Raw genomic sequence first — 12,025 nt, 5'->3', positions numbered from 1 at the left:
CCCACAGAACCCCAATAACACACCCCCAATAATCCCCACAGGTCCCCAATCCCCCCTCACGGCACAGGCAGGAGTGTGGGCAGGTGCTGGGGGGGGACAATGTGCTGGAGCCCCCCTGGGGGTCCCCCTGGCCCCCACAGGGCCTACTTCCTGCCGACAGTCTGCCAGGGCTCTATGGTCTGCAGTGAGGTGGCTGTAAGGAACTGTGTTAGACTTTGTTTGTCTCAACATTGCTGCTTCACGACTACCACTTCTTGGCCTCAGCATCCTGTTGCTCTGAGGAAGGGCGCTTTGGAGGAGATGCAGAGTCCTGGTTGAAACCACGACATCCGCTCAAAGCAAGAACAACGACAGCCTTGGCAGTGCCTGCCAAGCTGTACCTGCGCGCGAGCTGGGTGAAGAGGAAGTCGGGACGAGGAAGATGTGCAAAGGCTGAAGGCACCGCAGGTTGACCCCCCCCTGCCAGCACGGCCACCATGAACACCTGGCACGCGTGCATGGAGGACCATGGGGCGGCACATATTACAATGAGCTCCGTGGAAATGGGCGGACTCTTCGGAGAAATCGTGGGGACTGGGACAATAAAAGGACTGCGTACTCCTCTCTTGGGGCAACCTTCTTTGACACCTGTTACCTGGAGGCGGGACTTCAGCGGAGCTTGGAGCTTGGAGCACCATCACCTGCAACGAGCCCGGGCCAACGGAACATCGCTGGATCCCTGGTGGTGGCGGTAATTAGCTGCATATCTACCGTTTTCTTGCTCAGGGATTCTGACTTTCCCTTCCTCTTCCTCTCTGTCCTATCACTATTATCAATTGTTATAGAAAATAAAGTTCACAAGGTTATACAGCATCTGACCTTGTTTGTGTCTTAATCTCGCTCTTGGGATCGTTTAAGAACCTGCCCCGATATTGGATTGGGACAGCGGCCTAGGCAGGAGGTCCTCCAGCTCTCTGTGGTCTGCACTGAGGGATGTTCCAGGCAGAGATTTGGTTCACCCAGCAAGTGGGAATTCCTCCTTTTAAACACTCGCTTTGTTCTGGATGGCTGAAGGAATTTTTCTCCTGCAAAGGTGGCACCAGCCCCAGCCCCAGCCCCAGCCCCAGTGGTGGTGTCCCCGGCCTAGCAGTGGGTGAGTGCAGGGCCTGGGGCCGATTTCCCTGGAGGGGGTGGTGGGATCACTGGGGAAGGGGAAAGCTTTCGTCTAAAAACCCAAACTTTTTCATGGTTCTGAATTTTTTTCAAAAAAAGGTTTGTTGTCACAGTTGGGGCTGTGCAGACGTTCTGATGTGTGACTGTGCTTGTCCTTTTACCTTGAACTTGGTGGTTTTGCTGTCTGTAAGGGCCTGTTGTGTCTGCGGGGTTTATCTGTCAGGTTACCCCAGGGAAGTGAATTTTAGCCCTTTATTTTTACTTCAAGTGTGACAGAAGTGACGCATTTAATATTTTCTGCTCTCTGTGGTGATTTGGGCTGGGTGGGTTCAGTCTGATGAAACCCCTCAGAGTGGTGCTTCAGAGGGTGCCAGTCACCAGAGCCAAGAGGTGCTGATCAGACATCGGCATTAAGCCCGAGGGCGAGAGCTGGCCCAGGCGGGCTCTTGCCTTCTGGCTGTGGGACAGTTTTTCCCAGCTCGGAGGTGCTGGGAGAGATGTGGGGGGGTGAGCAGGGGGGTGTGCTGGAGCCCAGCCCCTTTGCAGAGCCCTGCTGCTCCTCTGGCTTTCTGGACAAAGTTCAGGTTCTGAGCTGAGCTTCTAATTTGCACCTTTCCCAAAAGACAAATCCTGTTTGTTTCAAGCTGGAACGACCTGCTCCGCTTTCAGAAAAGTATCTCTTGAGATCTGCAGGCAGAGCAGAAGTCTCACACAATGAAGGTACAAGAAGTAATTGAAAAGCAATTAAAGGACAAGTTTCTGTGTGCTGGGATCCTGGGAGTGCTTCTGGTTGGGAAATCCGGCAGCACCACTTGCTCTGAGCCTGCAAACAGCCGGCAGAGCTCCTGCCGTGGGTGGCACTGCTTCAGCCTCCCCCGTCAGCTGCTCCTTCACCTCCACCTCTCTGCTCTGCACCAGCTCTGCAGAAAATAGTCGCTTTTCACTGCCTGTGGCTGTGGATTGCTGTAAATGTCCTGTAACCGGTTGCCATCGTGTTTCTTTGCCAGCTTGTCCCGCCCGATGTGCTGTCAGTCTGCAGATCGTCACCTCGTTCCTAGGTGAGTGTTGGGGCTTCTCCTGGGGTCTCCTGTGCATCTTCTTAAATGTTGACAAAATGTCCATGTGAAAATAGAATTAATCACCAGAATAATTGATAAGTAAGAATTAATCAAGATTTAAACAAAAGCAGGCTCCTGTCCAGAACACTTGTGTAGTTCATCTTATGAAGAATATGGTGGTGATTCGTGTTAAAATATGATGACTTTGTTAAAGAGTTTACCATGTACACAAGTTAAAGGAGATTTGTCATAGTTTTATTGTTGAAAGAAGTTTGGAGGTTTTTTTTCCTTAGTGACAGATGCTAAGCAGGTGGAAAATTACTGGCGGGACCCCTGTCAGAAGTCCCCAGCAACACCGGATTGCGCAGGTGAAATATGATTGGAGGAATCCCTGCCAGGAGCACCAGCAACATCAGAAAGCCCGGGAAAGTTTGAGGGACCCTGCTGCGCATGTGAAGGAGGGACTATAAAAGAGAGTGACGTAGCACCACCCAGTGCTCATCGGTGCGGAGTGGGAACCCCCCCCTGCCCCCTGGCGTGCCTAGTTTTTTTTGCTTGTTCTTATTGCAAATAAATTTATTAAAGATATTTTCGCCTCTGCCTCGGCATTTATAACAATTTGGTGACCCCGACGTGATACTTCGGGACCCGTGGAGTGTTGGTTTTCAGGGGTGGCGCCCCACCTTTTAGGTGGCCCCTGGACTCCGGTACTTCCTCGGACCGACAGTATCACGAACAGAAGGCAATAAGAACAAGCAAAAGAAAATCGGGATTCCCAGACGACGCTCCCCGGAGATTCCCCGCGAAGGATCCAGGCGAAGACCTCGGACTGTGAGTGACGCCTGGTGCGGGAGGGTTTTCTGCCTGAGTGAGTGTGGTGTGACTGAGACGTGACTGCGTCACGAAGCGAGTGTGGAGCCCTTCTAGCCGCGTTTCCAGAGTCTCGCGAGAGGCCTGGCCGGCGAAGGGGCGAAGCGAAAGGAGTGAGTGCGGTGTGACTGAGACGTGACAGTGTCACAAAGCGAGTGTGGAGCCCTTCTAGCCGCGGTTCCAGAGTCTCGCGAGAGGCCTGGCCGGCGAAGGGGCAAAGCGAAAGAAAAAAAAAGGTTTGAAAGGACTCAGGCAAGGGTTTTCAGGATAGGCATTATCCTAGGGTTGATATGGGATTAGTTTTATCCCAGGGTTGCCGGCAAGAGATTCGGGATAGGTTTTATCCCAGGGTTAATATGGGCCAGAAAGGGAGTAAATCCCGCGGCTCGGGGAACCCATGGAGAGGTTCCCAGAGAGGGAGCGATTTGCTCGATATTTCTCAGGACAGTCCCCTGGGTTGTATGCTAAAAAATTGGAATAATTGGCCTGAAACAAAAGGAAAAAGCAAAGAAAAAATGATTCAGTATTGCATGATCGAGTGGACTAAAGAACCTATTAAATCTGATCATTTATTTTGGCCAAAATTTGGAACTACTGACGATTGGACATGTCAGGCATTAAATTCATATGTAAGCAATAAAAAACCCTATAATCAAGAAGAATGTAACTATGCTCAGGTGTGGAGAGGTTCCCGAATAACATCAAAAATCCTATTACTAAAGAATAAAAACACTAATAACAAAACTTTCTAAGAAAAAGAATGGGAACCTTTAGAAAATCTTCCTCCTCCTCAAGAGGGAAGCTCAGAGGATGAGGAACCAAAGCCTACCGCTCCTTCCCCTCCATCAACTAGCAGAACCAGCAACCAAGAAAAACAGAAACAAACAACAAATAGTGGGGTAGAGGTTTGGGAAGGCGTTGGCGGCGGCGGGCGGCCCCTAGGACCGCGGCACGACCCCGCACCAGGACCCGGCCCCCCCCGCGGCACCACAGGGAGGGGGCCCAACGGCGGCTGCACCCCCGCAGGGGCTGCGCCGAGCGCTGCGGTCTGAGCGCGGTGCTGGAGGAGCCCGGCCGGGGAATAAAGCAGAGAGCGAGCAACAGATTCTACAAATATGTTCGGGGGTAGACCCGACCTCCCCGGTGGGAGAGGCTTTACTAAAAATTCAATTCGTAGCCAAATCGTGGGGTGATATCAGAAAGAAATTAGAAAAGTTAGACGACTGGCAAGATCGGGGTCTGCAGGAGCTGTTGAGAGAAGCACAGAAGGTGTATGTTAGAAGGGACGAAGAAAAGCAGAAAGTGAAGGCGAAGATATTTGTTGCAGCAGTCAGAGAAACTCAGCGGAGAGAGGAGAAGCCTCAGAAATCTCGCTCTAATGAATCACCTGGAGCATTAGGTGGTGAAAAGAGAGGGACAGTAATTAGGGAAAACACATTAGCCTGCTATTATTGTGGAAAGAAGGGACATTTACAACAGAATTGTAGAAAGCAGAGTGGGATGAAAGGATGTTTAAAGAAGAATAGGGGTGTCAGGGGCTCTATTTCCTGGGGACAAAGACATCAGAGGAGCCCTTGATAAAATTGAAATTAGGTCCCCAGGGAGAAGAGTTTGAGTTTTTAGTAGATACGGGTGCTGAGAAATCAACTGTAAAAAGTATTCCGAGGGGATGTAAAGTAAAAAAAAAAGAAACTGCTCTAGTAATAGGAGCTAAAGAGGAACCATTTAAAGTACCAATTGTCAGGGATGTAGAAATAGAATCCCAACACCGTATCATTATAGGGGATTTATTGTTGCTACCAGAGGCTGAAAATAACCTTCTGGGAAGAGATTTAATTACGGAGTTAAAATTAATAATAATACAAGAAAAAGAAATAAAAATTTATACATTAACGGAAAAAGACGAACAACAAATAGATCCGAAGGTCTGGTATACAAAAGGAGAGACTGGAAAACCTGAAATAAAACCTATTAAAATTAATTTAATTGATCCGGAGACACCAATTCGGATAAAACAATACCCCATTCCCCTAAAGGGTCGAGAGGGGTTGAAACCAATAATAGACGAATTACTAAGTAAAGGCACATTGGAACCTTGCATGTCTCCACATAATACACCTATTTTACCAGTTCTAAAATCAGACGGATCTTACAGATCGGTGCAAGATTTAAGGGCTGTGAATCAGCGAACTGTGGCTCATTTCCCTGTGGTAGCAAACCCCTATATGCTACTTAACCAACTATCCCCTGACTATATTTGGTAAAGTAATGATTAAAACCTGGAAGGAGGAAAGCTTATCTTCTAGGTGGGAAGGACCATTCCTGGTATTGTTGACTACGGAGACAGCTGTAAGAACTGCTGAAAGAGGATGGACTCATATTTCCAGGGTGAAAGGACCAGTCACAGGTGAATCAAATTGGAAGATCGAGTCAACGCCTGGAGATTTGAAGCTCCGAATGCGACGGAGTTAAAATAGGACTGGACTTACCAAGGCAGACAGAGCGACATCAACAGTAGTAAAGATCTTGAATCGTCCACATGAAACCTGTGTGTATGTATATATGTTAAAAAGTTGTAACATTCACAGGTTTTTTTTTTTCAGTTTTAGACTGTTTTGCATGAAAACATAAGTCAGTTTATATAGTTGGACAAAGAAACTGAAAGAAAAGGGAAGTAATAGAGTGAGGGAAAAGCTGAGAGTAAGTCCAAGTGGGGGCAAGACCGGATTGGCCCCATTTTTGCTGTTAAGAAGACACAAACTCGACCGTTGGCAGCAACCCAATGGGTCCAGGGATAAACAGAAAAATGTGCCATACCGGACCTCACTATGGCGACTGGCTTTTTCTCCTCATTTTGTGTGTTGGCCTCATGATGGCTAAAAAGGGTCAAAACACTACCAGCTTATATGACCCCTTTGAAGAGAATGAGTTTGTTCTGTTAGCGAAAACTATAAGTAAAACTTTCAATTTAAGTCATTGCTGGGTTTGTGGGGGACCTTTGGGATTGTCAAGTTGGTCGTGGGTTTCTGTGCCGCTTTCCCCATCACAAATTGTAAGTAACTATAGTGATGTTAATAATACTACCTGGGAAGATAGTGAAAAATGGCCAGTTCAATTTCCTAACAAGGGTAAATTTTGTCTGAACCGAACTCAGAAAGGAGGAGTTGATGTGGGAGAGAGTAAGTGTCAATGGACACTTACACATAAATTAATTAACAAAGATAGAGGTATCTATATATGGTTGTGGCTTAATGAACAAGGACGCAGCAGAGGATTCAAGGGGTTCTGGTCAGACAAAAATGAAACCGAATATGCCAAACTACGAGGAAACAGTTTTTATAATCGAACTTGCGAATGGAAAAATGACACTGGGTCCTGGTATTGTACTATACGGATAAATAACAATTTAAACGAAGTTTTCAGCCCTTTGGGTGACAAAAATACGACTTATTTTCAAACCCCAAGGACTGCAGAGGGACCATTTGCCAAAGGTACGAAGGCCAAAAAAGGCCACTATTGGATATGCAGACATACTGCCTACAAACAATTACCGACAAACTGGTCAGGAATTTGTTATACAGGGATTATCCGACCTCTATTTTTCCTTCTTCCAGAGGCGGATGGCCCCCAATTAGGAATAAAATTATATGATAAATTAGGAAATAAGAGTATTACCCGTCGTAAGTGATCCATTGATTTCAAAATAGGTGGAACACAAAAGTGGGGGGAAAATGAGTGGCCTCCTGAGAGAATAATTAAACACTATGGACCTGCCACCTGGAACCCTAATGAACCAATATCAGGGGCAAGAGAACCAATTTATAATTTGAATCGTATAATTAGACTGCAAGCAGTTTTAGAAATTATTACGAATAAAACTGCTAATGCCATAGATCTTTTAGCTCAACAGGCTCAACAGATGCGCACCGCGATCCTCCAACATCGCATGGTCCTGGACTACCTGCTTGCTGAAGAGGGAGGGGTATGTGGAAAATTAAATGTCTCCAATTGTTGCCTAGAAATAGATGATGTAGGAGAAGTGGTCCTTCAATTGACCACAGATATCAGAAAACTGGCTCATGTCCATGTCCAAACATGGAGTGGCTGGAATGGCGATCTATGGTCCTGGTTACCTGGAGCCCCGTGGGTAAAACAGCTTTTATTTTACTTGTTGTGTGCATTTGCTGCCCTAATGTTTATACCATGTATGATTCCATGTTTTATTAGATTGATTCATTCAGTTGTTCAAGGGATGCAAATCTCTGCAATACCAATAGATCCTGAATTAGCCAAAGGAGGAGAGGTACACCCACTAATGATAGTTGAAATAAAGAAAACAGAATACCCAAATCCCATACAACAAACCCTAGCACGTTTTGAAACCGAAACACGAATCAATTTAATAAAACAAAAGGCGAGGGATTGTGAAGAATATGGTGGTGATTCGTGTTAAAATATGATGACTTTGTTAAAGAGTTTACCATGTACACAAGTTAAAGGAGATTTGTCATAGTTTTATTGTTGAAAGAAGTTTGGAGGTTTTTTTTCCTTAGTGACAGATGCTAAGCAGGTGGAAAATTACTGGCGGGACCCCTGTCAGAAGTCCCCAGCAACACCGGATTGCGCAGGTGAAATATGATTGGAGGAATCCCTGCCAGGAGCCCCAGCAACATCAGAAAGCCCGGGAAAGTTTGAGGGACCCTGCTGCGCATGTGAAGGAGGGACTATAAAAGAGAGTGACGTAGCACCACCCGGTGCTTGTCGGTGTGGAGTGGGAACCCCCGCCTGCCCCCCGGCGTGCCTAGTCTTTTTTGCTTGTTCTTATTGCAAATAAATTTATTAAAGATATTTTCGCCTCTGCCTCGGCATTTATAACAAAAGGGTCCGAAATCTCCACGACGAACAGCAGACGAGCCCCAGATGTCTTCAGCACAGGGTTGGCTGGATTATTCACAGCCAGGGAATCAGCTAAATGCAGTTTAACTCATTTGCCTGCTTAATCCAGAGCGCTTTTAAATCCCCATAGAGTGATCCAAGTTGCCAGAGGTATTTTAATCCCTGAGACCCCAAGATGCTAAAGTGGTTAAGAAAGCAATTTTTAATATACAAATCAAATTTCCTTCAGTGTTGACGTAACTCTGAATGAACTGCTCATCTATCCTGGCTACCAGGTCTTGCTAGAGGAAAATTTATTTGGTTCCATCTTGCTTAAAATACTGAGCTGAATCAGCAGATCCTGTCCTGGAGGTAACCTGCCCTGAACCTCTGTGCATCATGCAGCCCCAATCTGCTGCTCCAGATTAAGGGCCAGAAGCAGAACAGAAACAGGACAAAGAATAAACTGACAAACTGCTGGATTTGGAGGCCTGGTATCCCCCTCCCCAAAGACACGTCCAAAGACACCTGGGCTAAAGGATTGTTCCTTCAAGTACAAGAGGTAATACAGGAAACCCTCTTGTCTTCTGAATTTGGTCACCAGAGCGCTGCCCACCAGCCCCTGCCCAGAAGAGCACACATCCTAATTAAGGGCAACACGTCAAAGCCCAAAGCAACAAACGTAGAGATTCATTGGTGGCATTTGGCAAGTGACAAAGATACAGCAGCTTTTGGTAACAATTCCTTGAAGGGAAAGCCAGAGTTGATAGGCATCCCCGCTGGAAGGCTCTTACAGAGGAGAGTGTTAAATAGCGTCAACTGGCAGGTTTAAGCATTGTCTGGGAAATGTCAAACACTGTCAAGATACCACAGAGCTCTCTGCAGCCAAGCCCCAGCGAGGGACTCCTGTGGGCTCATCTCTGAGAACACAGACTGATGGGCCACCAGCCCTGCCGACAGAAAACACCTTATTAGCAGCTGGTGCAGAGAGTACAGCACCCTCAAAACCACCAAACCAGCCAGGTCAGCCCACCCAGACACCCAGCATCTCCCCGCAGTACCTGCAGCCACATCTGCAGCCCAGCCCTGCTGTCAGGAGTCCTCTCAGACAGGTCGGGTCAGCGCTCCCAGCCTTCCAAACCCTGGCCTTCTGGGAGCTGCACTCAGCCCAGCTCAGGGAAGAAAGACAAAGACACCCCTTAACTCCATTTGGAGACTTCCAGGAATTCTCCCACCTCAGGGAAAAGGAAATGGAACAAAAATTTTTGTTCAGTTTTTGCAAAGCAAAATAAAACCCAACCACTGCCGCAGCGAGACAGCTGTCACAGCAGTCGAGATCTTCAAAGCCCTGAAATAAATAGTCTTGCCTCTGGCTTCCAGCTGCATGGGATTGCTTTATAGCACCTTACACAAAACCCACAATAAAATACCTCCAGCAGGTTATCAAACAAACAGCATTAAGGCTGTCCACGGGATTAGGCATTGGCTTCTAAACCCCCCATTCTTTGGTACCTTCAGAAAAACGCCAGCTCTGATTCAGCCCTCGGCTGGTTTTCTGAAAGGGTGACAAAAGCAGCTTCAGCAAGATCAGAGTCAGACCACAAAATCTGCTTCCTTTAGAGATCAGGCCCTGCTGGCTCTGAGCAGCTCAGATCCCCCAACAGCCGCTGGGCCTGCAGGAACTGAACAGCTCGAGTCTGACCAGGGGACGAGGCAAAGCCTGGGGAAGAAGGCCAGCTGTGAAACAGTCTGACAGAGAAGAGGGGAGAGAGAAAATGTGGGGCAATAGAGCTTCCAAAGGAGATTAAAAGAATCAGGGCTTCGTGAACCCAATCCATGAACTAGAGGTTTTGTATCTGTACAGATGTTACTGTACTCGGAATGGCAGAACACTAAAATCCACTGCCCAGGGGAACAGAGAAGCTTTGGAGATGAGCACAGAGCACAGCGCTGCCAACTCTTTAACAGCCAGCAGAGCACACCTCCTCCCAGGGGGGGCAGCTCTAACTGCCACACTGCTGCCCAGGGAGGACAGGGGAGGAGAGTCAGGACAGCTGCAAAAAGTCCATGAGACTTCTCAAAGGGGAAAAAAAGGAAAGAGAAGATAACCAAGATCTTTTTACCAGGCTGTCTGTGACACGAGCCATCAAAACATGAGAGTGGGTGATGGACAGCTGGGGAGAACAGTCAGGATTCGACAAAACAGTTCAGACAGCATGAAATCAGAAGGAAAATGAACATTCATTAAAAAAATCTCAGTATTTTGCTTTGCCCGAGAGATACCTCTGTGTCACAAGGTAAATATCCCATTCCACTGCCCAGATGCAGATTTATTCCAACAGAGAATTATTCCACTAACCGAGGGCTTTTCTGCACAATAACCTCTGCAGCCTGGGGCAATGCAGCCGTGCATTCGAGTACATGCACACCCAGTGTGTGCAGGCTGGCAGCTCAAACCTTTGCATACTTCTCTCTTCATTGCTGCTGAAACATTTTGACTCCCCAACCCTACACTCTGGTTCTGCAACAATTCCCCACACGGTCAAACTACAGTTTCAGGCACATCCCATCGCCTGCCCAGGATGGAATCCCCAAAGTGCGACTGTTCCCAATTCCATTTTTCCCGTAGGAAACAACGGGATAGAGAGGAATGTGTGCAGGCACTTCAGCAATGCACACAGCCGAACCACACAGGAACAGCTGGTGTGAGGTGGAAGGTGGTGAGACAGGAGCGAGACCTCTGGGGTTGTCAGCTGCCAATTCAACACCTGGGAATGACAGAAGTGGTAGAGGAAATTCAACTGCTTTTAAAATACCAAGAAATAACTGCTACTTGCCTGAGGTTTAGAGTGGAAAATCCCTTTATAACACAAAATTAATCTTCATGATGTCCTGGTGACCCTGTGTGACCCCTCTTCAAACAAATCACCATTCTGAAACCCCTCAGCTGCTTCTCCTGTGACACTGAACACCTGACAACTCTTTCACTGCCAGTGGTCCTGCTGCCTCTCCTGATCCATCACATTTTCATCACCACCTTCAGATGCCTGCCTGGCTACATGAAATCGGGATGAGAACGAGCAGAGACGCAGGGCACAGCAGAACTGAACAGGAGCTTGAAGGCGACAGGAAGAAAAAACAGGCAAGATGAACTACACTGGTGTTCTCGACAGGAGCCTGCTTTTGTTTAAATCTTGATGAATTCTTCCTTATCAATTATTCTGATGATTAATTCTATTTCCACACTGGCATTTTGTCAACATTTAAGAAGATGCACAGGAGACCCCAGGAGAAGCCCCAACACTCACCTAGGAACGAGGTGACAATCTGCAGACTGACAGCACATCGGGCAGGACAAGCTGGCAAAGAAACACGATGGCAACCGGTTACATCACATTTACAGCAATCCACAGCCACAGGCAGTGAAAAGCGACTATTTTCTGCAGAGCTGGTGCAGAGCAGAGAGGTGGAGGTGAAGGAGCAGCTGACGGGGGAGGCTGAAGCAGTGCCACCCACGGCAGGAGCTCTGCCGGCTGTTTGCAGGCTCAGAGCAAGTGGTGCTGCCGGATTTCCCAACCAGAAGCACTCCCAGGATCCCAGCACACAGAAACTTGTCCTTTAATTGCTTTTCAATTACTTCTTGTACCTTCATTGTGTGAGACTTCTGCTCTGCCTGCAGATCTCAAGAGATACTTTTCTGAAAGCGGAGCAGGTCGTTCCAGCTTGAAACAAACAGGATTTGTCTTTTGGGAAAGGTGCAAATTAGAAGCTCAGCTCAGAACCTGAACTTTGTCCAGAAAGCCAGAGGAGCAGCAGGGCTCTGCAAAGGGGCTGGGCTCCAGCACACCCCCCTGCTCACCCCCCCACATCTCTCCCAGCACCTCCGAGCTGGGAAAAACTGTCCCACAGCCAGAAGGCAAGAGCCCGCCTGGGCCAGCTCTCGCCCTCGGGCTTAATGCCGATGTCTGATCAGCACCTCTTGGCTCTGGTGACTGGCACCCTCTGAAGCACCACTCTGAGGGGTTTCATCAGACTGAACCCACCCAGCCCAAATCACCACAGAGAGCAGA

This window comes from Strix aluco, chromosome 19, assembly GCF_031877795.1.
Source record: "Strix aluco isolate bStrAlu1 chromosome 19, bStrAlu1.hap1, whole genome shotgun sequence".
In the NCBI taxonomy this organism is placed as follows: Eukaryota; Metazoa; Chordata; class Aves; order Strigiformes; family Strigidae; genus Strix; species Strix aluco.
Note: the sequence above shows the minus strand (reverse complement) of the source record.